General features: G+C 42.8%; 1 protein-coding gene across 1 annotated transcript in view; it reads left to right on the top strand.

Moving 5' to 3' along the window:
* The first annotated feature begins 24,313 nt into the window (after positions 1 to 24,313).
* The window catches only part of FYN (FYN proto-oncogene, Src family tyrosine kinase), a 276,852-nt gene continuing 274,225 nt past the window's right edge, over positions 24,314 to 26,940 (top strand). Inside the window, exon 1 of the mRNA XM_049695527.1 lies at positions 24,314 to 24,380. The gene's annotated coding sequence lies outside the window, so the exon portion shown is untranslated. The remainder of the gene's footprint in view (positions 24,381 to 26,940) is intronic.

The following is a 26,940-nucleotide window of genomic DNA, read 5'->3' on the forward strand; positions in this document are numbered from 1 at the left end:
ATCACACCCTTGCTTTTATAAGGCTTGGGTCAAGTTCTTTTGACCATATGGACTCTGTCTGTAGCATGGAAATGAAAATTGTCCATAGCTGTCAGAATATATTTTCCCTGGAGAGGAAGCAAAGCATTCTGGGGCTTATACCACCAGCCTCAGTGCCTCACTTGGCCACAGCCTCGTGGAGATTCTGAGGCAGGCAATAGAGACCTGATTTCTTTTATTTTGGTGGTGGTTTGGGAACTAGGATCTTTCTTCTTGAAAAATCTGTTCTTAGGCAGTAAATACCAAACTTAGGGGGCTGAGTCACTTTTCCTTATCCAGCTTTGTGTTTTGCTTCTTAGGCAAGTGGGAACTCTTAGAAAACCCAATTTTTATGAGTGTACGTGTGTGTGTGTGTGTGTGTGTGTGTGTGTGTGTGTGTGTGTGTGTGTGTGTGTGTGTGTGTGTGTGTGTGTATGAGAGAGAGAGACAGAGAGACAGAGAGAGAGAGAGACTTGGGGAAGGGGGAGGAGGAGAAAAGATATATATTTATCCTAGAACTGATTTATAGCAGATAATTCATGTTCTTAGTCTGTGGCCTTGAAGAAGACTGTGGTCTTACTAGCAGAAATGAGTTGATGTGCCATTTGCTGGGCAAGAGTTTCAAAAAAGAAGGGAAAAAAAAATAAAAACAGCCATGTGCAGAAAATGCCTTGGCAGATGGAACACATCTCTTCCAGACCCCAGGTCCTTCATTACCAAGTATCCTCCTTTTCTTGGTGTTGGACCCATTCACTGGTGGGGAAACAAATGCCAAGAGTTTCCCAACAGCACCACTGAAGCTTTCTGATATGAAAATCTGGACTGTTACAGGAAACTCTTGAACGGAGACATCTAGCCTGCTTTGCCGAAAGGCTAAGGGGGTTTCTTAACCTAGCTAAGCAGGGCACAGCCCTGTACAGCATGATGCTGTGTCTTCCTTCTCTGTTCTTGCCCTGAGCCTGGAGATGCAGGAACTCAGAGAAGTTGTTTGTTAAACTTCTTAAACTTCTCACTTGATTGACTTCATCTTCTAAATCTGAAGCAGACCACAAGGTAGGACTACATTAATAGGTAACGATCATTTTCATTTTGTCCCAAGACCAGAACATGCGTTTATTTGGCAAACTTTAATGGGATATGTTGATAGGGACACAGTGAGGGACCTGCCAGTTTTCTTTAGCATCTGAGTCTTGCTTTCCACAAATACTCAATTAACCTACGTGCACATGAAACTTCTGTTATGTGTTTGGAATCATGTAGACACTTTAGGGAGACAAAACAGACAAGGCTCCTCATACTGATAAGCGAGCAGAGATTAGCGTTGATTCGCATGTGAATGGACAACTAAAAATACAAAGGTAACCAGAGTGAGGTGTCATAACTCATCAGGGTATAAGCACATCATATTTTCATCTTTTATTTATTCCTTCATTCAACAAAATATTAATTTCCACCTATTATGTGTCAGGCACTGTTCAAGGTGTTGGGAATAAAGGAGAAAACTAAACAGACCAAAAAAAAAATCCCAGTTTGCATAGTTATTACACTCTAAAGGAGCAAGTCAGACGATAAAAAGTAAATAAAATATAGATAGATCAACTGTGTCGGATGGAGATAAGTGATATGGGGCAAAATGAAGCCAGAAAAGCAACGGAGAGTGTCAGCTATGTGTGAGGTGGGGAAGGGGTTTGAAATTTAAATAGAGTTGTTGGGGAAGCCTCACTGAGAAGGTGACAGTTGAGCAAAAACCTGAAAGCAGTAAAGGAGGGAGCAAGGTAAAACGGGAGAGGGGAAGAGCGGTCCAGGCAGAGGGAATAGCAAGTGCCCATGTCCCGTGACGAGAGTGTTGCTGACATGTGTGTGTGGAGCAAAGCAAATACAGGGAAAGTATAAAAGAAGACATCAGAGAGCTATGGGCTGGGCAGGGCATGAGCCAGATTATGGAGGGTCATTTAAAGCATCAGTCCCCAACCTTTTTGGGACCAGGGACCGGTTTCGGTTTCGTGGACGGCCGGAGGAGAGGCAGAGGGGAAGGGGGGATGGTTCAGGCAGTGATGCGAGTGATGGGGAGCGACGGGGGAGCGGCAGATGAAGCTTGACTCTCTCGCCCGCTGCTCAGCCCCTTCTGGTTCCTAACAGGCCGTGGCCCAGTACTGGTCCACAGCCCCGGGATTGGGGGCCCCTGATTTAAAGGACTAATGATCAGTGATGTTGAACACCTTTTCATGTGTTTATTGGCCATTTGTCTATCTTCCTTGAAGAAATATCTATTCAAGTCCTTTGCCTGTTTTTTAATCGGGTTTTTTGGGTTTTTGCTGTTGATTTTTAAGAGTTCTTTATATATTCTGGACATCAAAACCTTATTCGATACGTGGTTTGCAAATATTTTCCATTTTGTAAATTGCTTTTTCACTCTCTTGATAATGTCTTTTGATGCAAAAAAGCTTTTAATTTTGATGAAGTCTAATTTATGTTTTTTTCTTTTGTTTCCTCTGCTTTTGGTGTCATACGCAAAATATCATTGCCAAATCCAATATCATGAAGAATTCCCCCTATGTTTTCTTCTAAGAGTTTTATAGTGTTAGCTCTTATGTTTAGGTCTTTGATCTACTTTGAGTGAATTTTTGTATGTGGTGTGAGATAAGGTCATTGAATTTTTGTATGTGGTGTGAGATAAGGTCATTGGAGTGTTTTGAACAGAGGAGAAACATGATCTGGCTTCCATTCTTTAAAGATCACTGGCGGCTGTGTTGGGGCCAAAGTGCAGCCAGCTGTGCTTTATTCAATTCTTTCACGTACCAACAGTTGGATTCCCAAACCACATCTCAGTATGCTTTTATAACTTCTCAGTCACACCTTTGTTCAACAATCGTCTAAATAATTTGATGCTACTTTTGCATAAGTATGTGCACAGATTCCCCCCCCTCCCCGACCCAACAAAAACCCTAACCCATTATATGGGGAATAGAAAGATGACTACTTTCCTCTACAATAATATTATGCTTTTATTATTATTTACTTCTTGAAGATGCATTCAACAAGTATTCATTGCCTGTACTACAAGCCAGGCACTTTCCTAGGTTGAGGAGTTATAGTGGTGAGAAAGGCAGATCTTATGCTCATGGAGCATACATTCTTGTCATGCATTAAAAAATATTGACCTACTGAACAAATGGTCCTCATAGCCAAGGATTACAAAAACAATAATTAAATCAACTCTTGAAAAAAAAAACAACACCCTTTCTATTCTCGGTTATACCTAAAAAGTCTATTGAAACATGAAAACCAATCAATGTCAATACAATTGGTAAATAATTCATAGAAAACTGTGCTACTCAAACGCAGATGTTTATTTTTCCTGTGGCCATAGTCAGCAAACCATATCCGTGAATTCATTGAGTCCTACTTTGTTTTCAATTCAGAAACTACTATGTGCCATGCACTGTTCTGGGAGCTAAATGACTAAGAATGTGGTGTGAGCTGACATGAGAGAGGAGGGCAGACGCCAGATTGTGGAGGGCCATATAGGCCCCTGGAAAGAGTACGCCTGCTTAGAACATGGTCCAGGGTTAAATGATTTCAGGTGTGTTCTACAGTGTGGCATCGTGGCTCTCAACCCAGCTCTGCATTATAACTACCTAGGAGTGTGTTTTTTTTTTGGCTGCATCAGGTCTTCGTTGCTGCATACAGGCTTTTCCTAGTTGCGGCGAGCGGGGACTACTCTTCGCTGCGGTGCGCGGGCTTATTGCGGTGGCTTCTCTTGTTGCGGAGCACAGGCTCTAGGTGCACAGGCTTCAGTAGTTGTAGCACATGAGCTCAGTAGTTGTGGCTCACAGGCTCTAGAGTGCAAGCTCAGTAGTTGTGGTGCACGGGCTTAGTTGCTCTGCAGCATGTGAGATCTTCCCGGACCAGGTCTTGAACCGGTGTCCCCTGCATTGGCAGATGGATTCTTAATAACTGCACCACCAGGGAAGCCCTACCTTAGGAGATTTTTAAATGCCAATTCCTGGGCCCCACCCTCATAGATCCTAATCTAATTGATCTGGGGTGGAGCCAGGCCATCACTAGCTTTTAAAGCCTCCCTATGGGATTCTAAAACACAGCTAGGGCTGAGAACCAGTGCTGTGGAACTTTGTGGCTGCATTTACCTACTCAGCCATGTATCAAAGAAGCCCAGGGTAGCTGCTTTCTTTGAAAATAACTTGCATTGCTTTATTTTTTTCCTTATAACCAAAGTAACATCTGCTTATTGTAGAATAATACATAGAAAAGAAAAACATCACCCCAAATCCCACTTCCCAGAGATTTCTTCTATCAACATTTTGGTGTATTTTCTTTTTGTGCAATTGTTTGTGCTCTTCGTCCTCTAAATGGTATCCAACTTCTTTCATCATTTAATACTGTACCGTAAAGAGCCATCCAGTGTCAGAACGGAGGACTATTTTGACCCCGCCTGCAGGTAAACTCTCAGCCCTCCACACACAGAAATGGGACAGTTCTGTTTAGGCAAGTATGTTTGCTTGACTCTTAATTTTCACTTTTTAAAAAAGGACCTTAGTCTTAATCTCTACCTGGCTGATTATCCAATCACATCTCTCCGTCCTTCACCAACAGCAGAGGGTACCCATACTCAGGGACTTGCCTTGAATTCTTTCACATACTTTGCAAAAGCCTGGTTGACAGAGATATCTATAGAGGATTGCCTGAAGGACACGAGTCTGTTTATTCCTCTTGGTACTCTAAAATGTGTCCTTGCAGTGTGCCAGACGTTGGAGGATTGCATGCATAAAGCACACTATTTTAACTCCTTGTAAAAATGCTTTTACAGGATTGAACCGCAGCTGTATATCATCAGTCTTATTGGCATCATAAGAAACAGTTCTCTGAAGTTTGTCATCATAACTATTATGAAAGTAGACACATTGTTATGCTGGATATCATTTACTTTTATCACTTGGTGTTCCTTTTATAAGAATCCACAAAAGTGCTCAGGAAAAGAACCACAATTTCTATATATTAACCTCATGCACCTCGTTACTCTTAATTTTTTTGTCTCCATTTTCCTTTGGCAGCCAGGAAGCTCAGTAAAATGGTACCCCAACTAGCAATTATGTCTTACCAGGGTATGCAGTCATGCATTTCCTCTTAACTCTGGCTTTATGAAATCTCTATCCTCATTTTCCGTTCACCTATTTCTCTTTAACTATTGATTTTAACTTTTTAAGTTGGGTATATTTTTGAAGTCTTTGGGGGAGTGTGGAAGGGAGTGGGAAGAAAACAAGAAAGAGAAGATAAAGAAAATATAAAAGGAAGAAGAGAGAGAGAATGGTGGGAGGGGAAGAAGAAGGCAGGCAGAAAGGCAATAAAGGGCAGCCTAATAAATAGCGTCAAAGCTGGGGCACAGGCGTCTTAAGGGGGAAGATATCACCTTGTGTCCGATTGTGCTGGACAGTGATGGCCTGAAGAAGTCAATGATAATACAAGCTCTTGCAGAGAGCCTGCCCTCTGCAGGGCCCTCTGCCAGATACTTTAAATGCATCACCTCATTCAACCTTCATAGCAACCCTTAGAGAAAGGCACTGTCTCAGATCTTAAAAAAACCAAAATGCCAGGGATATAGAGAGGGGAAGTAACTTGCCCAAGTTCACACTGTGAGTGGTGAAACTGTTGTTTTTTTTTTTACATTTTTATTGGAGTATAATTGCTTTACAATGGTGTGTTAGTTTCTGCTGTATAACAAAGTGAATCAGCTATACATATACATATATCCCCATATCCCCTACCTCTTGCATCTCCCTCCCTCTTACCCTCCCTATCCCACCCCTCTAGGTGGTCACAAAGCACCGAGCTGATCTCCCTGTGCTATGCAGCTGCTTCCCACTAGCTATTTGTTTTACATTTGGTAGTGTATATATGTGTGAAACTGGTTTTTAATCCAGGTGTTTGCTAAACACCACAAGCCTGCAGATTAAGGCTAATATGACTTTTAAAAATGGACCGTTGAAATCTTTCAGAGAAATCAAAACTCCAGCCAAGTGACCTTTCCTTTTTAACAGTCCCTTACTTTACCATCATCTTGGTGTCTCTGTGTGTGTGTCTGTCTGTGTGAATGTGTGTGTTATAAAGGATGACTTTCCCCTTCATCCATCTATTTCCATCTCCCAAAGAAATGTACTTACATTGAAAATAAGATCAGGAATGGCAGGGAAATAGGACAGACTTGCTGGCAGGAAGAGCAAGCAGGAAAGCCAAACAGACAAAGGGAAAGCTGACAAGACAGAAGGAAAAGAGTGAACGATGGGAGAGCAGACGGGAAAAGGCTCTTGCAAAGAACTGAAAACCTGACTGAAGGCCAGGGAAAAAACAAAGACGATCTTGGCAGCAAGCCTGGCATAAGAAGTGGCAACTAGAGCTAAAATAACAACGAGGTGCTCAGGAAAAGATGAAGTTCTAAGGAGAGAAAGAGCGAAGGCTTTTTCACCCCCTCCTCCCACCTCTGGGTCCATAGCGCAGGGCTGGGGTGGACAAGGCACAGTGGGGGGAGCGCAGCGCCTGCCCTAAGCCCTCAACACCCCCATCATAACCCAACTCTTACATTTTAAAAAATTGGAGAGCTCGAGGTTTCTATTTTTAGTAAAGAGAATTTTTTTCTTTTATCTCCAATTACGCAGTTGTTCTACAGAATCGTAATTTCCCAACAGCTCGAAGATCCAATTAAAACTCAGCATTTTTTAAAAAAAATCTCTAAATCCCTGAGGGAGCTTTACGCTAATGCACAGATGAAGATGGATTCGTGGACTCTCGGGTGCTGACCGACAGCTGCACCATGCAAAGCGAGGCTCCATTCACAAGTGCACTGATGCTCCGCACGGGGCTTAGTGGTTCCATTAGCAGGAAAGTGGAAACTCATCGTTTTCCTCTGGGTAAGGGACATAATCTCTACTTCAACTCGGTCTTTTTAAAAATTATCCCGGTCACAACACAGCTGGCCATAGTGTCAAAAGATTCCATTCAGGAAAGCACCCAAAAGCCCAGCATTTATACCCTGAATGAAGATAATGACAATTCTTTTTTCTCCCCTCCAACGTTTTATTTTGAAAAGGTCAAACCTACAGGAAGGTTGCAAGAAAAGTACAGTGAATATCCATATACCATTCAACTAGATTGGCCAATTGTTAATATCTTGCCACATTTATGCCTTCTCTCTGTGTGTGCGTGATACCTATACATACACACGTAATTACACGCTCACTGTTTTGCAGAACCTCTGAGCCTTTAAAGAGTTGTCTGCTGACGTTATAATCCTTTGCTCCAAATATTCAGCATATATGTTCTAATAACAAAGACACCCTCTTTCATCATCACGGTACAATTACCATATTCATAAAAATTCACAATTGACAATTGACATAATACTATTATCTAATAATATACAGCCTACATTCAAACTTCTCCATTTATCCCAATATTCATCATAGAGGAGTTTGCCCTCCCAATCCAGGATCTTAACAAGAAGCAATCATTGTATTTCGTTGTCATGTCCCTTTAGTCTCCTTCAACCTAAAGGAATCCCTCAGCCTTTTAAAAACAATTCTTTCATGATATTGACATTGTTTTAAGAATCCAGGCCAGTTATTTTGCGGAATGCCCTCAATTTTCATTCGTCTATTTGTTTATTCACGATTAAATTCATGTTAAATACCAGAAATACTGTTAGTTTGAATCAAGTGAAACTGTCATTTTTAAAGACCAAAACCAGTCAAATATCAGCAATTTAACGTGGTTCAACTTAACGCATAAGGAATATTGTGTCCTTATTATATCACATCAAGGACACATGATGCTTGTTTGTCCCGTTATCAGTGATGGTTGATCGTGTGATTAAAGTGCTATCCACTGGATTTCTCTATTGTAAAGGTATCTTTTTCACCTTTGTTATTACTAAGAACTCTATTATTAGGGGATCCTTTGAGACTATGTAAGTATTCTGTTTCCCAGTGGTCTTTTGTCCAGTTATTTTATCATTCATTGATGATTCTTGCCTGAATCTATTAATACTATGGTGGATGTAAAATGGTGTCTTCCTGTTTCTATCACTGCTTCCGCATTTGTTAGCTGGCATTCTTCTGTAATGTGCTTTACCTTCCCACTGTTTACAAACTTTTCAGTTAGCAAGGACTCATGGATTAAAGGTTTTATCTATTTATTTATTTAGTAGAAAAGAAAAAGTTTAATGAGGAACAACACAATAACATAGTCTCAAAGTATATTCCCACAAATTATTTGAAAAATTACTATTTTCTCCTTGTAATTAACAAACAACAAGGATTTACTGTATAGTACAGGGAACTATATTCAATGTCTGGTAATAACCTATAATAGAACTTACCAAGTCCTTCTTGTTTTTCTAATGCCCCTACACATTCCTCCTACAATGTATATTATATACTTTGTCAAATGTAAGTTTACATGTCCTGAGAGGCAGTTCCAGAACCAGTCATAGAAGTGAGACTTTTAGTGTTTGTATTTGGTCTGAACTTTCCATCTTTTTTAAACATCTTAAGTCAGTTTCCTAAATTTGATTAACTTTTATTGGGAAACTATTCTTGGTTGTCACCACTTTGTTGCTATCTGTAGTTATACGTGATGGAAGTATGTGATGGAGGGGAAAGCATGGGCCTGGGAGCCTCATGGGTTTGGATTGAATCCTGGCTTTGCCTCTTAATGGTTATGCAAGCTTGGGAAAGTTATCTTACCTCTCTAAACTTCCATTTCCTCAACTAAAAAAAAAAGAGAGAGAGATTCTAATCCCTGACATAGGGTGGTTGTGAGTATTCAGGAAAGCTGTATACAAAGTGACCAGTTCAGTATCTGGCATATAGGAAGTGCTCAACTAAGTGGTAGTTATTATTAGTACTATTAATGTCTTTTTTCCCCCACACTTACATTTCTTTGCAGGTTTTACCCATTCTTAGTTTTACATCTCCCAAATTATTTTTCTACAAATGCATAATTTTGTACTTCTCCAAAGTGAAAAGTCATTTTACTCTTTCTTATCCATCTCTTTAATTTAGGTCCTTTTGCATCTAATTGACTCTTCTTGGTGTTGCATCCCCTCCTAACCCACAGCATCTGCAAACTTCATTTAAACCATATTTCTTTCATTTCTTTGCAAAATTTATAATCCTGAGTTCATTTTATATTCTCCTTATCCTCTTCCAGAAACATCCTCTTCCAAAAAGTTCATTTATAGTCACCCTATATTTAGTTAGGAAATTTCTTTCCTCCCTTGCTTTTTCTCTCTCACTTGCTTTTCTCTCTCCCTCTCTCCCCCCCACCTCTCTTTCTCCCTCTCCCTCTCTCCCCCCCACCTCTCTTTCTCCCTCTCCCTCTCTCCCCCCCACCTCTCTTTCTCCCTCTCCCTCTCTCCCCCCCACCTCTCTTTCTCTCTCTCCCTCTCTCCCCCCCACCTCTCTTTCTCCCTCTCCCTCTTTCCTCCCCACCTCTCTTTCTCCTGCCCCCTCTCTCTCTACCTCTTTTTGCTTTTCTTTCTTTCAGGTGATAGGTATGTTTTGGAGTACCTGCTAGGCCAGAGAGTGTACCAGTAGGTTCCCTGATCTCAGTCTAGTAAGAAACAGGTACATAATTCAAGGTAGACCAAATATTACAAAGTTATAAGGTGACTAGGAAATATAAAGGAGAAAGAAAGGTAGGATGAGTAAAAGCTGGACATTTGGTGTCTTGGAAGATAATTGGTAAAAGTTTAAAACCAAACTCTATTCGAACCTAATCTTAAATAAAGTTAAAATTTTCATCTAACACTGCAGGTTCACCAGGATTACACATATTTATGGACACACTGTACACATAAGTGCCACATTCAATTTCTAATGCAGAAAAGTCTACTGCTATCATTTAACCCTTCCATACAAGGAGAACAGTGTCTGATGCTATAAATAGTAAAAAAAAAAAAAAAAAAAAAAAAAAATCCTGGGTAATTTTTTCTGAACTATCTTCCAATTTACTCTTCTCTTTTTATCTTCATCTATTATTTTTAACCCATATGATGAGCTTTAAATTCCAATTGGGTTTTTTCTAGAAGTTCTCCATGGTTCTTTTTCAAAATTGTTTGGCTATTCTTTGAAATTTCTTATTCTATGTAGGTATTTTCAAGCTTGTCTTTTATTTCTTTAAACATAGCAAGCATGCTAGTTTTATATTCCTTGAATACTAATCCATTATTTGAAGCCTTTGTAGATTTGTTTCTCCTGTCTGTTTTCCTTCTTGGTACCAATTTCCTTGGGTGCTTAGTTATTTTTTTACAGTGAGCAGCTCATTTTTCATGGAAACTTATTTGTGGGACTTCTTTGTGGCCTATTATGAAGAAGTTTTCATCCAGAGAGAATTTCTTGTTACTTCTACCCAGCTGCCTGAGGCCGCTGCCATTCCCAGACCACTTTAATCTAAATTTAGGCTTGAAGTTTTTTAACTACCCAAATGATATGAAATTTGTGCTAAAAAAATGCACCAGGGCAGATTTTTGTGGGCTAAGATGTGTCCCTTCTGACACTGGCTCTGCTCAGGACCAAAGCCACTTTTCTTACAGTCCACTGGAGGTAGGGGTAGGAAGGATACGTTCATTTCTGATTGACCCCTCCCCTGAGGATGTAGCCCTTTGGGGTCCCAGTTTTATGAGCAGGGTCTCCCATTAGATAGTCCCCTACCTTAGATAGGCCCTAGCCTTTGTTTTATGTCCTCTCAGTCTTGGACCATTAAAACAAATCCAAGTTTGCTGGGTTCAGCAGTTTTTGGCAAAAACTTAAGGGCAAAAATAGTTTTCTTCTCAGATTGTTTGCCTTTACTAAGATTGGCCTGATCACTTTTTACAATATTTTTAACCCTTCTAGGCTTTTAAAAACATTTTAAATTTCGAATTATCAAGATTTTCCGGTTTCTTTTAATGGGAGTGTGCAAATCCCTCTAAGAAATAGAACTCTAAATCCGCAGTAACTGCAGCAACTTCTCAGACATCACAGGATCATTCAATTTTTAAAAATCACAAAAAACTACTTGCTTAAAAGTTTTCCATCCCTAAATATTCCAAGTTGTTTACTTTCAATTATAAAAGCTCTTATTTAAAATACATTCAAAAATCTCAATAATAGGTGTGTGCTCTGGCAAATCCTGGAAGATAAAACTTTCAACACTGATGGTTTATATGCGTGTAATCTTTATGATAAAATCTAAACTTCCTAGAAGAAGCAGAGAGTAAAGTATCTTGGGTGGTTACATTTTTTGGCTAATAATGGTTAAGCCAAAAATGGTCTTTTTGTTTTATTTTTATTATTAAAATTGTCTTAAATATGTACAATATACATTAGTTAAATATGCAAAACACAGTTTAATGATTCAGATTCTTACAATATTACTGTTATTAAAAACTCTCAAAGGTATTTAACACCCTTTATTTCAAAGTAGCCTCTAGAAGTTGTTCCAAAAAAGTTAAAGTATACATTTAATATACAAACCCATCTAATGTTTACTTGCTATTTGTCTATTTGTCATCCAAGTCAAAAGGTGAGAGACAGCAAATGGTGTTTGGTTAATTCAGGCTAATAAATTAGGTGTGCTTCAGTTAATTCTGGGTTTTATTTCCAAACAATTCTTATTTTTCACACAGTGAAAATGGCCGGAATTACCCCTCTTCCACAGACCGGCAAACAGAATGTTACCAATTGATTCAAGTAGTAAATGATCAGTTCAATGTTTAGGTGGTGGAACTGTGCTTTTATTTCCCCTGATACAACTTTGGAGGGAAATTCAATCATTTTTAAAACCCTGAAAGAAGGCTTCGGTGGTAATTCAACTGGCAAGAAAATCCAACATATAAGCAGTGGAGTAGGACTTGGGAAATCCTCTGACTCAGTGGATTTATTCAACAATTATTTACTGTGCACCTACCTTGGAGACTACGTGAAACAGTGTAGACACACAGTAAACAAGACTGAGTGTCTGCCCTCCAGGAACTTTGTTTCCTAAGGCAGTCTAAGACCCTTGGAGGTAGCAGTGGGGACAATAGCTTTCCTTCTCCACCACTTTCCCTCCCCTTCATCTCTGTTCGTCTCAGCAATTGCCACTGCCCCATTGTAAGCAAGGGTGCGGTTTTGGGGGAATATGATGGGAACTGGGAGGTCCCCTCACCCCAGCATCCACCTTGTTGACCAGGGTTCCAGCCTGGTCCCAGGCATGCAGGATCTTAGTTCCCTGACCAGGGATAGAACCTGCACCCCTGCAGTGAAAATGCAGAGTCCTAACCACTGGACCGCCAGGGAATTCCCCTGGTTCCATTCCCTCATCACCTTCTCTAGACGTCCGTCCTATACCTCATCCCAGAGCTCACACACTGGAATCCAGCAGTACCTAGGTCAGGCTTTATTCTGAAATATGGATGCTTATACGATGGTCTTATGTAGCACCCAAGGCAGCAGAGGTCCTCCTGACAGGGCAGTTCCATCCTCAGATGAGTCTGCAGGGGTTGATATCAGTGAGAAGGCTAAAGTAGAAGGATGTGAGTGGGCTTATAAGCACACAGGAGACACATCCTGGGGATTCCTAAAAATAACTGGGGGGAGCTTCACCTGGGAAGCTGAGGTCCTTATCTGTCAGTGGGAGCATCAAACCAGCAAAAGGTAGGCTTTTATGGTTAAGGCAATCTCATTGTTATCCAAAGCTAGTGAAAACTGAAGACATTCAGGACACGTATGTTGTCTCCCTGACTCCAAAATGCAAATCAAAAAGAGAAAGAAGGGATTGGAGAGGACCACGGAAAATCCTCAGAGAGAGCCTTTTACTCTCAAAGTCTCTTTTAAAAAGCCACACGACTGCTTCACAGTTGGGCATATGGGAATGAAGGTACAAGATTGAGTAGGCTCTGTCCCACAGTGGGTCTTAGAGGAAAGGACCAGGTAAGAAGGGATAGTGTCAGGAAATCAGAAGAAGTGGGCAGCCTTGTTCTGGATGAAGTCAGAAGAAAGCAGGCATTTACTAGGACCAAGAAATATGCCCAGACTTATTTATGCCAGTGGGCATCCTGGACTCCCTCCCCCAACTCTCCCCTCAACAGTAACTTATTCCATCACCACCCCTGCAGGCTCACACTCACCCCTTCATCCACCCACCACCTCCTCCCACTTCATTTTAACACAACAAACAATTTACGAATTTTAGTATCATGACTCTCAACCTTGGCTGCGTATCAGAATGACCTGGGGAGATTTTTAAAACCCCAGTGCCCAGGCCAATTAAATCAGAAGTGAAACCGAGGCATCAGTAGATTTTAAAGCTCTCCTGGTGATTCCCGTGGACAGCCAAAGTTGAGAACCTCTGTTATAGGAGCACAACTTATTAATAATAAACTGAATACTGCCTAGCTTTTCTTCAAAGGCAGACTGTCAAAAAGGAAAGCAGACTGGTGGGCTAGGGTACAGGAGGAAAATAGAGAGTAGAATTTTGTATCAGTAATGAAGACAGTGTGTGTGTATCACCCCTGTGTTCTATGAAGAGTTCATTCAAATTTAGAACAAAAACATTGGGATCTGACAAAGGAAATTGCACAAAGGTCATGAACAATTCACATAAAGAATTACAAACAGTAAACAAACACAGAAATATCCTTTTTGCTGATAATCAAAAAACCTAAATTGTAAGCAATCTTGAGTTTCCATGTCATAACCACTAATGTAAGAAGAAAAAGCTTAAATGACACTTAATTTTGATGAGATTGCAGTGAAACCAATATGCTCACAAATTGGTTTTAAAAAGCTCTTTCTGGGTAGCAAATGGCAGCATGAAAAATATTAGAAAGGTGTATGGGCCCATGGACTACTAGAGGTTTATTTTCAGGAAGTATTTAAACTGAAGCAAAAATATCGTAAATCAACTGTACTTCAATAAAAAAACAAATACAAAAAATGAACTGAAGCAAAAAGAAATACACCTGACAACAATCTCTGCAACAAATTCTAAATAGCAAAAAAAAAGGAAACAACCTAATTTTCCAACTTCAGGGTAATGGTTTAATAATTCATGGTATACCAGCACCTCAGAACATTATGCAGTCATTAAGTTGACAACTGTGAAGACTGTGAGGAAATGTGGAAAAAAACTCTCCCTTGAGGGGCCTGTGCCCCAGGCTCAGCACAGCCCCTCTGCACAGCACTCCGCCTGCCGGGCCAGTCTGAGGAGGAAGCTGTAATTTGACCTGATTTCCCAGCTTCCGCTGAGAGACCACCGGATGTAGCTCCTGTCAGCTCTCACATCTCTGCTCACGTCCCTCAGGACGGGGAGCCCAGCCTCCTGCCGCCTGGGCTCTTATCCCCAGAGCTCTGAAAGTCCCCTCATCTCACTGAGCCTTCTATCCCCACCCCCAAAGCCCTGCAGTCTGTCCTCTGGAACCCATGAGGTGTGATCCGCAAGCCCCCTGTGTCCCCAGCTTCATCTCTGAGCCTCACCTTGTCATCCTTAACTCAGGGGTTAGAAAGCATTTTAGCAACTGGAAATGATAGTTGTCAAAATGACTGGATGCTGCTTCTGCCAGGGGGTAGGATTTGCTGCAATGAGCACAACAGTCCCTCACAAGGAGGAATTGCTCTGTATCCTGCCAGAGGAGCATGTAACTTAGGAAACCGTTTATAATCATCTGAAGCCAGAATTTAACTCTATTCTATATAGAAACCCCAAGTATTTTTCATACAGTGGTAAAATATGTTGAATCTTGCAGAAATAAAACTTCCACGTTAAATTGGGGGAACACTACGCTTTGTTTTGTGCACCTTCGGAGAGTTGGGCAACATTTTGGGAAATCGCATCCGGGAAGGCAACACACCTCTTACGGTCTGCCTGTACTGCAGTCGCGTTCACAGTGTTCCCTTAATGGGTCCGAATAGTGAACAACTTCATTAGGCCTTTTGGCAGAGCCATGACCAAACACTTTTACATGTCAAAATGAAATTATCTTATTGTTAAGTTACTTTCCTTTTTATCTTTGTATTATGTTACAGCTAGGGAGTTACAGATATAACAGAATATCTGTTATAAAAGGGGAACATTTGTTTTAATCAATATTTTTTTATTGAAGTACAGTTGATTTACAATGTTGTGTTAATTTCTGCTGTACAACAAAGTGATTCAGTCATACATGTATATACATTCTTTTTTAATATTCTTCTCCATTATAGTTTCTCATAGGTTATTGAATATAGTTCCCTGTGCAATACAGGAGGACCTTGTTGTTTATCCATCCCGTATATAAAAGCTTACATCTGCTCACCCCAACCTCCCACTCCATCCCTCCCTCGGCCTCCTCCCCCTTGGCAACCATCAGTCTGTTCTCTATGTCTGTGATTCTGTTTCTGTTTCATGGATAGGTTCATTTGTGTCATATTTTAGATTCAACATATAAGTGACATCATACGATATTTGTCTTTCTCTAAAAGGGGAGCATTGAGTCTAGTAGGAATGAGCATGAAGCTTCCTGTGTAGCTCTTGCAAGTGGAGACTGTTGTTCCTCCATCCTCTCACACAGAACCTCAAGCTGGTTCCCCATCGCTGCCTCCACAGCATGTCTGCTATCTTCTCTATTAAAAATCTCAGTTCTTTCTGAAGAACATGTCATCAGACTATAGCACCCATGACCCCCCTGCCTCGGTGCTCTCAACCACTGACTCCCAGGTCACTACCCTTCATTTATTGATTTTTTTTTTTTTTTTTTTTTTTTGGTGGTACGCGGGCCTCTCACTGTCGTGGCCTCTCCCGTTGCAGAGCACAGGCTCCGGACACGCAGGCTCAGCGGCCATGGCTCACGGGCCCAGCCGCTCTGCGGCATGTGGGATCTTCCCGGACCGGGGCACAAACCCATGTCCTCTGCATCGGCAGGCGGACTCTCAACCACTGCACCACCAGGGAAGCCCTATTTATTGATTTTTAACATGTGGCTCAACTGTCTTCCTTTCTACCAACCCTTCTGTCATCATTCCTGGAAACCTCAACCTCTATGAGGACAGTCTACCATCATCCTGGCTTTGCAGGTTCTTCATCTCTTCACCTCTGAAAACATTTTCCCACCCTACCTTAGCCACCTACTACCATGGTTATATCCCAGTCCTCATCACCACCAGTGAGGGCACCACCCCTAATATCTAAAGTTAAAGCCTCCACTCTCTGAGTACTGCTTGTCCTTCCAGATCAGTCATTCTAGTGTCCTCCTTGCAACAAGGCTTACACCCCATTGGGACTCCTGATTCAATGGACCCATCATTGCTCTGCTCTTTCTCCCCCTACCCACATTTCTGCCCCCGTCCATGTCTTTACCTTTGTCCTTACTATTGAACAAGTTCTGATCCCATGATACACAATTTTACACAAACGCACACCCCTATATCTATATCCATACCCATACCTCCTTTGTTGCTTGCCCTGTTCATTTTATTGTCTGACAAAGTTCCAACCACAGTTAAACACTCTACTTCCTGCTGAGTGTAGCTGAGAAAAACACATCATCTTTCAAAATGGTCTAACTTTATGACAAAAACTTTCAAGTAGGGGGCTTCCCTGGTGGCGCAGTGGTTGAGAATCTGCCTGCCAATGCAGGGAACGCGGGTTTGAGCCCTGGTCTGGGAAGATCCCACATGCCGCGGAGCAACTAGGCCCGTGAGCCACAACTACTGAGCCTGCACGTCTGGAGCCTGTGCTCCGCAACAAGAGAGAGGCCGCGATAGTGAGAGGCCCGCGCACTGCGATGAAGAGTGGCCCCCGCTCGCCACAACTAGAGGAAGCCCTCGCACAGAAACGAAGACCCAATGCAGACAAAATAAATAAATTAATTAATAATTTAAAAAAACAAAAAGCTTTCAAGTAGGGGTTAGGCTCATTCACACTGATAATATAATCCTAAAAGATGTCTCTAGGGAGTTGACATTCTCACTGTCTAAGGGCAACTCTGTCACATTTTCTCAAATCACTAACACCATCCTCCTCTCCTCACCCTCTGATGATGATCTGAACTTTTATTTCACCGATCGAATAGACCAAATTTGATGAGAATCACTTCATCATTCCGCTAATAAATCTAACAACCTATCTGCATCTGCAGACGGTACACATATTACGTCTTTACTAATATAAAATGGATAAACTGTCCATATTCTCAGACCAGCCCTCCACTTGAGCACTGAGTCTCATCATTCCCATCACGTCTCACCTGCTTACAACCTTCTTCCTCCAAAGTATACCTCCTCTTATGAATCACTGTTTTGTCTTCTCATTCCCAAAGTCTGCACACTTACTCTTATATGTGCCCTTAACTGCATCCTTTTCCAGCTCCTACACTATTTCTCTGCTTCTGCTCACAGCAAACTCAAAAGTTGTCCCTACATGATGTTTCCATTTCTTCACCTCTCATTCTGTCTGTAATGTGTCTTATCAGGATTTCACCCTCACCACAGCACTGAAACAAATATTATTAAGGTTGCCAACGACCACCATTTGGCTAAACCCAATGGACAATTCTCTGTCTTCAATCTTATTCCACCTCTCAGGAGCATTTTACCACATCCATCATGTCCTTCCTTCTTAAAGCATGTTTTCACTGCTTCTAGGATACTACACTATCCTGTTTCTTCTCCTGTCTTACTGGCCTGGCCACCCATTCTTAGTTCCCTTTCCTTCACTTGTTGCTTCTCTTCTGCTCAACCCCAAAGTCTCCTGAGCTTAGTTCTAATCTCTTTCTCTTCTATCTACCTGATATCTATGGCTTTAAATATCACCTACAAGCTGATGACTCTCAGTTTATATCTCCAGCACCAACTCTTCTCCGGGGTTCAGATGCATATCTCTCAGTACTTATTTGGCAACTCAAACTTAGCATAACCAACAGGAAATGCTTGATGCTCCCACCCACCCCCCTGCACAGTCCGCTCTTTCACGACTCTTCCTAGTCACCTTTAATGGCACCGTCATCCACCCAGTTGCTCAGATCAAAAACCGAGGAGTCATCTCGGACTGATCCCTTTCCCTCATCCTCACATCCAATCCAACAGCAATCCTCTGACTCTACTTATTTTTCACTGTGGGAAATACAAACATGTAACATGTATCTGTTGTCAAAGTTACTCTTGTGAATGTGTGCCACTGACTGAGGCTCAGACCACAAGTGAATCCAGCCAGTCAGAACTCACCAAATCCCGACCACTTCCAGACACACTCAAAGTGTTTATGACCCAGCTGTTTCAGCTGTCTGTTGCTGTATAACAAACCACCCCAGAATTTAGCAGCTTAATACACAACAGTTGTTTATGTGTTCCCGATTTGGTAGATTGGGCAGCTCGTGGTGGGAATCTCTGATCCACAGGGCAACCACTGGGGAGCCAGCTGGAGCTGCAGGGTCTACCCCTACCATGGTTTTACTCACAGGCCTGGCAAACTGACATCGACCACTCAGCTGAGGTTATTGGCTGGTGACCTCAATTCTCCCTTACGTGGGCTTCTCCCCGAATCTTCTTGGATTTCCTCACAGCAGAGTGAGTTCCAAGAAGAAGGAAAGAGAAGTTGCCAGTCCTCTTACAGAGTAGGTCTGAAATTGGTATGGGGTCACTTCTGTTGTACTCTATTGGTCAGTCACAGGGCAGCCAAAATTCTAGGGAGTGGATAGACTCTACTGCCTAATGAGGGGCAGTGACAAAGAATTTGTAGCCATTTCTAATTCACTACACCAGCCTTTTAAACAGTATAACTGATCTGTAGTTGATTTAGTTCTTTAGAAACAGTGGTGTGCTGGTAAATGTTGAACAGCTGACTGGAGGGAAAGGGGGAGCAGGTGCTGATTGACAGTATTTGCCTATTGCCATGGTGTAAACTCCCCCACCATGACTGATTTCAGGCTACAAATGATGACATCGACAAACACAGAGTTGGGAAGAAACGCACGCAATCGGCTCTTACAAGCCACTACAGGCTAGCTCCGGGAACAACACTGACCAACTGAAAAAGAAAATTCTGCATGGTTGTCCAGACAGTAAATGGTTATTGAGGGCCTACTATGTATGAGGCATTAGGAAGAGAGGTGACCAAAACAGACCTGAAATCTGCCCTCATGGAGCTTGCATTCTAGTAGAGGAGTCAGATAATAAGCAACAAAGTATCGATTGAATACTATAATGATAGGTGCTATTGTGGAAATAAAACAGGGCAAAGAGGAGAGAGTGGGAAGTACTCTTTTAACATAGGGTAATCAGAGAAGACCTTTCTGAAGAGGAGACATTTAAGTAGGTTAGCAACCAATAACAGCAGAAGCTAACTCTTATATATCACTTTCTATGTGCCGTGAACTCTTTTGATCAGATTACATATATTAATTTATGAATTAAATTCCATAAGAAAATGTCCTAAGTAAAGACAAATTTAGTTCAATAAAAGATAATGCTATAGCCCTTCAAACATATGTCTAGAGCAGAAGAAAACATTTGAAATAGGTAATGCCAAAAGCCAAAAGCTGGCAACTTGGGAAGAACGTGATTTGCATTTGACTCTCACCCAATCCCATTAACTGTGGTACCACCTGTGGTAGGGAACGCAGTTGTGAGAGGACGATCTCAAGAGTGTGTGAGAGGGGAGACAAGATTTACACTCAGGCGCTGAAGCCATTTAGGAAAGGGTTTACAAACTGTCTTTAATTGTGATATCATGGCCTTCCCAACAAGGGCTGTATCCAAGAGAAATGCCATAAATGTATGGTGTGTTTTATGGTCCAGACATCTTCACATTTATCCTCAAAACCACTCCATGAAGGAGCTAGGGCAAGAAATAACTCTTTTTCACAGATTAGGCATCTTGGACTCACTAAACAAGAGAGGACTGATTTTCTGGCTCTAAATCAAATTAATTCAGTAAATACGTATTGAGTGCCTGTGATGGATCAGGCATGGTGCAGGTGCTGGGGGCGAATTCTTCCCTCCCCACTTCCCCACCAGCCATCCACAGCCCTGGGAACATGGCGGTTGTGATGCCACACTCTCACTGGCTCCACACACGTACCAGGGTAACATACCCCCACTGATGTCTATTTCAGGCAGAGGAGGGAGGCAGGGAGAAGTGAGACCCCTTCTGGGCATAGCAGTGGATTTGGAATCTCACACATTCCTGCCTTAAGCCCCCTCTTTCAGCAAGAAAGAGCAGAAACAATCCATCCCTGATTTTTTAATTTCCCCATCTGTAAAGCAATCTCAAAACTAATTTCCCTTAAAACTGAACATCCTTCTATAATACTATATACCAAAATACAGATTTTGTACTCACCATTTTTTAAATCCTAAGAGATCTCCTCTACCTAAATACATGCTGTCATTGCTCTCAATTAAATGAGTAAGAGCTGGAGCAGGCAAGAGAAACCGTGCTCCCTGGCAGAGCCCTGGAGCTGATGAAAAGCATTGACTCAGTGGGTCAGAGAAACACGTCCCCAGAGACACCATCTAAAAGCACGCTGAGAAATCTGAGTTGAACCACGTGTCAGAAGACCCATTGAGCCTTTTAAACGGTTAAGGGAAGGCTGTGATCAGCAGAGGGAAGGGCAGCTGAAAGATCAAAGACTCCACAGAGCAATAGACAACCCAAGTCGGCAGTGAACAGTAACTTGTTTTCTTCCTTAAGGAGCAAAACATGCTAGGGCTAAAGCCAGAGTGAGTACATTCAGGCTTTATCAAATGGCGCAGGAAACGCGTATGTGGTTATGGGAGTGAGGGAGAGGTGCAATAAAAAACTGGTTTATATGGTCCATAAAGATTCATTAAATCTGTCTTGAACTATGAGGGAAATGACTGGAATTAGGGTCTCCAGTTTACAGCCAAAGGGACCAGTGTGAAAGGAGTAAATTGCTGGAACACTGTTAAGTAGATGAACAGAAGCAGAAAAGAAAAAAAAAAATCCCAAATATCTTATTCCCCTGGACTGTCCATCAGAGAACATATCCTTTATCTTAAAATGATGGTTATCTAGTTACTTTCAGCCTGGGGAAAGATCTGAAAAGTGGCAAAATGCCTGATCTATAGGCTCTCTTGGGAAAGGAGTAGGGTTGATAAGAGATTTTCCTATCAGTGGAAGACCAAGATTGACTTTCAGCTAGGAATCCAGCCAATTTAGTACTTCTTTCCTATTGTGAAGAAATACTATATATGGAGCCTTATATAGTATTAAGGCTTAAAGAAGCCTTAAAGAAACTGGTTAGAGGGGAAAGATAAAGCAAAACCCAAGTGTAGAAAGGCAGACAAGTAGGCTCAGGTGGCTGGGTTTCTATCCAAATCCACCTAATTATGCATGTGGCTTGGCTGGCAGTTTGACACCAGCTAGGCTTGTCCCCAGGCACCCAGGCTAAGCCTGCAACCTCCAGTCTGCACGGGGTGGGTGCAGAATAAACCTTGTATAAGCAACCCAGGTTTTCTGTCCTTGTGCCCAAAGGAGAACGCCCCCAGACTGGAGTGTACTCTTCTTTTTAGAATTGCTCCTTCTTTGAATGTCCAAGATCCAGCTACTCTTTGTTCCTGCTTACACACAGCTTAACACAGTCTCTCCTCCCTCCCCTAGGCCTTATCCTCTTCCTTTTTCCACTGACCCCACCCAGAAGGGACTGTATTTCATTGTCTGTAACTAACTCAGTCATGTTTCCTGCACCAAGGATATTACCACAAAAAAAAAAAAAAAATTCTACTACTTGGTGGCATTTACAGGAACATCTGAAAAGAAATCTTGTGGACCTCAGTCTTGTTCTCCTCTCCAAGCAAGCAAAGCCAAGAGGGACTTTCTTCATTATGAGGTGAATTTTACAGGGATGCATCTTCCCTCTGCTGTTTTCTCTTCCCTCCTTCTCCTATTTCACTCCCAGCCCCACCCTCAAGCTGCAGAGTGAAAAGGGAGCTTACTGTCCATGCCCTCCTCCATACACTCAAGGATGGAGGGTGACAGGCCCCTGCAGACTGGGAGTCCATGCATGGGCAGATTCCCAGGCTCTGGATGGTGTCCATGGCCTGCCCCTCTTCCTCTGTGTCAATCATCCCCTTCTCCCCCGCCAAGCCAGCTGTCTGCACCTGGACATCTCTGTCACTCTGCTCCCTCACTCTGCCTGGCCAGAGGCCACATTGGCATGGTTCCTGCTGGGGTCTGTACTCTGCTGTGGGCAGCCAGCTGGAACTGGGTGGGGGTGGGGTGGACACCAGTGCCCGAAGCAGCAGACCATGCCCTGGCTTCACCTAGCTTTTTACCTGGTGTAAACAAATCTACAGGCTTCCAGGGAGCTTTCAAATGTGTGCTCTAACCAAATGAACAAGCGTATTGCAAAGTCTTCCTATTAGTGAACAATGTAGCTTGGGTTTACGTGGGTAGGCATATCTGTAGACCAAAGTCAATATTATCATTCAACTAAATAATATCTTCAAAATGCAATTATAAATATCAGCAAAAATAGTAGATTTTTTCAATAACCTTCAATTTATTTAAAGTTCCGAGACTTCCCAAAGTTCATTTAATCTCTCATGAGTTTTCACACAGCAACACTTCCAGGAACCAGAATTACACTGTTTTTGCAGGTCACCCCAGTCTACACCCCATTTTGTTGAGGCTCCTTGGTTATAAGCAACAGAAAACCAAATCTACTGACTTAAGCAGAAAAAGGGAAATTGTTTGGAAGACGTCTACATAGCTCACAGAACCAAGTGAAGAATGTGAAGGAAGGAAGGAACGAGGTGGTGCTGAGGCCCTTAGCTGCAGGAGGTCCCGGCCGCCTCACAATGCATTGCCGTGGCCCTGTGCCCTGTGCATTCATTTTCTATTGCTGCCATAACAAATTATCAAAAATGTAGTGGCTTAAAGGAACATAAATTTCTTAACTCACAGTTCTGTAGGTCAGAAGTCTGGCAGTGCTCAACTGGGTCCTCTGCTGAAGGCCAAAGTCCAGGTGCCAGCCACACTGAGGTCTTATCTGGAAGATTAAGGAGAGAATCTACTTCTAAGCTCACTCAGGTTGTTGGCTGAATCCACTTTCTTGTGATTATAGGATTGAGGTTTCCACTTACTCAATGGCTATCAGCTGGGAGACCTCATCAGCTCCTAGAAACCACTGCACTTTCTTCTCATATGGCCCCTTCCATCTTCAAGCCAGCAGTGGGGTGTCATATTCCCCTCGTGCTTCAAATCTCTCTGACTTCTGCTGCTTTGAAAGAACCAGATAATTAGATCAGGCTCACCCGGAGAATCTCCCGTCTTAAGGTCAACTCTGCCACATAGCATAACAATTGTGGGAGTGATAGCTCATCATCTCATTATATTATAGGTTGGGGGGAGGGGATTCGAAATTTTGCCTACCACACTGGGACTCAGGTCCCATAACTTTTAGTCCCTGTCTGTCTGTGTCACTCTTCACATTCTCAGGAGAGAAACTCTGATTGGCCAGTTTGGGTCAGGCGTCCACCCCAATCAATCAATTATGACCAGGGGACATATAAGAGGGGTCAACACCTGATATCAGCGGCTGTTCTGAGAGAGGGGAAGATTGTTGGGAGATGGGCATGGATCACAGGAGAAACTGTTGGAGGGGGACATAGGGAAGTGAAGCAAGGAGACTCCCATGAGTAGCTGGCAGACAAGCCAGCCCAACAAGGTGAAGCGCCTAAGAGAAGCAGGAGCCTGGTCTATGTGCTCATATTTTGTCCTTGTATTTTCCACCGGGGTTAAAAACCTGTAATGTTCACACTATGCAAAATAGAGCTGGGACTGGTTTGAGTTAATAAGTACATTTCTGAGAGCTATACGTTTTTCCTCTGAAGAGTTGGGGATCTGTATGCTCCCCTATACTTCCCTCCAAGGGTTTATGACAGTACCCCACAATGGGGGTCAGTGGAAAGCAGTCCAGAACCGAGCAAAAACCCTCTGGCTTTATTAGGGTATTTTCATGCCCTTTTTCCCACTTCCAAGAAAACCAGGGTTTGGGGGGCATCATCCTGCTGATTTTAAGGACTAGAAAACTGAATCCCCAGGCAAAAGCAATGGTTTTCTTTGAGGTGAGGTCCAAGGCTCTTGGAGAAAAGCCCTTAGGAAAATATCTGATATAGTTTTCTTTATGGTAATGGTGACAAATGAATGTTCCACTTTTGTATAGTAGCACTTCATACTTTTCAAAGTAAGAAAAATCAAAAGATGGCGGAAGAGTAGGACGCGGAGATCACCTTCCTCCCCACAGATACACCAGAAATACACCTACACGTGGAACAACTCCTACAGAACACCTACTGAACGCTGGCAGAAGACCTCAGACCTCCCAAAAGGCAAGAAACCCCCCACGTACCTGGGTAGGGCAAAAGAAAAAACTAAACAGAGACAAAAGGATAGGGACGGGACCTGCACCAGTGGGAGGGAGCTGTGAAGGAGGAAAGATTTCCACACACTAGAAGCCCCTTCGCGGGCGGAGACTGCGGGTGGCGAAGGGGGGAAAGCTTCGGAGCCGCGGAGGAGAGCACAGCAACAGGGGTGCGGAGGGCAAAGCGGAGAGATTCCCGCACAGAGGATCAGGGCAGACCGGCACTCACCAGCTCGAGAGGCTTGTCTGCTCACCCGCCATGGCGGGCGGTGGCTGCAAGCTGAGGCTCGGGCTTCGGTCGGAGGGCAGGATGAGGACTGGGGTTGGCGGTTAGTGGATAGTACACCACAGCTAGCTGGGAGGTAGTCCGGGGAAAAGTCTGGACCTGCCGAAGAGGCAAGAGACTTTTTCTTCCCTCTTCGTTTCCTGGTGCGCGAGGAGAGGGGATTAAGAGCGCTGCTTAAAGGAGCTCCAGAGACGGGCGCGAGCCGCGGCTAAAAGCGCGGACCCCAGAGACGGGCATGAGACGCTAAGGCTGCTGCTGCCGCCACCAAGAAGCCTGTGTGAGAGCACAGGTCACTATCCACACCCCACTTCCGGGGAGCCTGTGCAGCCCGCCACTGCCAAGGTCCCGGGATCCAGGGACAACTACCCCGGGAGAACGCACAGCGCGCCTCAGGCTGGTGCAATGTCACGCCGGCCTCTGACGCCGCAGGCCCGCCCCGCACTCCGCGCCCCTCCCTCCCTCCCGGCCTAAGTGAGCCAGAGCCTCCGCATCAGCGGCTCCTTTAACCCCGTCCTGTCTGAGTGAAGAACAGACGCCCTCCAGCGACCTACACTCAGAGGCGGGAGCTGTGAGAACAAAGAGAAAGGGAAATCTCTCCCAGCAGCCTCAGAAGCAGCGGATTAAAGCTCCACAATCAACTTGATGTACCCTGCATCTGTGGAATACATGAATAGACAACGAATCATCCCAAATTAAGGAGGTGGACTTTGAGAGCAAGATTTATGATTTTTTCCCCTTTTCCTCTTTTTGTGAGTGTGTATGTGTATGCTTCTGTGTGAGATTTTGTCTGTATAGCTTTGCTGCCACCATTTGTCCTAGGGTTCTATCCATCCGTTTTCTTTTTTTAATTTTTTTCTTTTTTGTCTCTTAATAATTATTTTTTTATTTTAATAACTTTACTATATTTTACTTATTTTATTTTACTTTATCTTCCTTCTTTCTTTTTTCCTTCCTTCCCTCCTTCCTTCCTTCCCTCCTTCTTCCTTCCTTCCTTTCTTCCTCCCTCCCTCCCTCCTTTCTTTCTTTCTTTCTTTCTTTCTTTCTTTCGTTCTTTCTACTTCTACTAACTCTTTCTTTCTACTTTTTCTCCCTTTTCTTCTGAGCCATGTGGATGAAAGGCTCTTGGTGCTGCAGCCAGGAGTCAGTGCTGTGCCTCTGAGGTGGGAGAGCCAACTTCAGGACACTGGTCCACAAGAGACCTCCCAGCTCCACATAATATCAAATGGCGAAAATCTCCCAGAGATCTCCATCTCAACAACAGCACCCAGCTCCACTCAACGACCAGCAAGCTACAGTGCGGGACATCCTATGCCAAACAACTAGCAAGACAGGAACACAACCCCACCCATTAGCAGAGAGGCTGCCCTAAATCATAATAAGTCCACAGACACCCCAAAACACACCACCAGACATGGACCCGCCCACCTGAAAGACAAGATCCAGCCTCAACCACCAGAACACAGGCACTAGTCCCCTCCACCAGGAAGCCTACAAACCCACTGAACCAACCTTAGCCACTGGGGACAGACACCAAAAACAATGAGAACTACAAACCTGCAGCCTGCAAAAAGGAGACCCCAAACACAGTAAGATAAGCAAAATGAGAAGACAGAAAAACACACAGCAGATGAAGGAGCAAGATAAAAACCCACCAGACCTAACAAATGAAGAGGAAATAGGCAGTCTACCTGGAAAAGAATTCAGAATAATAATAGTAAAGATGATCCATAATCTGGGAAATAGAATAGCCAAAATGCAAGAAACATTTAACAAGGATCTAGAAGAACTAAAGATGAAACAAACAATGATGAACAACACAATAAATGAAATTAAAAATACTCTAGATGGGATCAATAGGAGAATAACTGTGTCAGAAGAACGGATACGTGACCTGGAAGATAAAATAGTGGAAATAACTACTGCAGAGCAGAATAAAGAAAAAAGAATGAAAAGAACTGAGGACAGTCTCAGTGACCTCTGGGACAACATTAAATGCAACAACATTCACATTATAGGGGTTCCAGAAGAAGAGAAAAAGAAAGGGACTGAGAAAATATTTGAAGAGATTATAGTTGAAAACTTCCCTAATGTGGAAAAGGAAAGAGTTACTCAAGTCCAGGAAGCACAGAGAGTCCCATACAGGATAAATCCAAGGAGAAATATGCCAAGACACATATTAATCAAACTGTCAAAAACTAAATACAAAGAAAACATATTAAAAGCAGCAAGGGAAAAAAATCAA

Source organism: Orcinus orca, chromosome 12 (genome assembly GCF_937001465.1).
Source record: "Orcinus orca chromosome 12, mOrcOrc1.1, whole genome shotgun sequence".
Lineage (NCBI taxonomy): Eukaryota > Metazoa > Chordata > Mammalia > Artiodactyla > Delphinidae > Orcinus > Orcinus orca.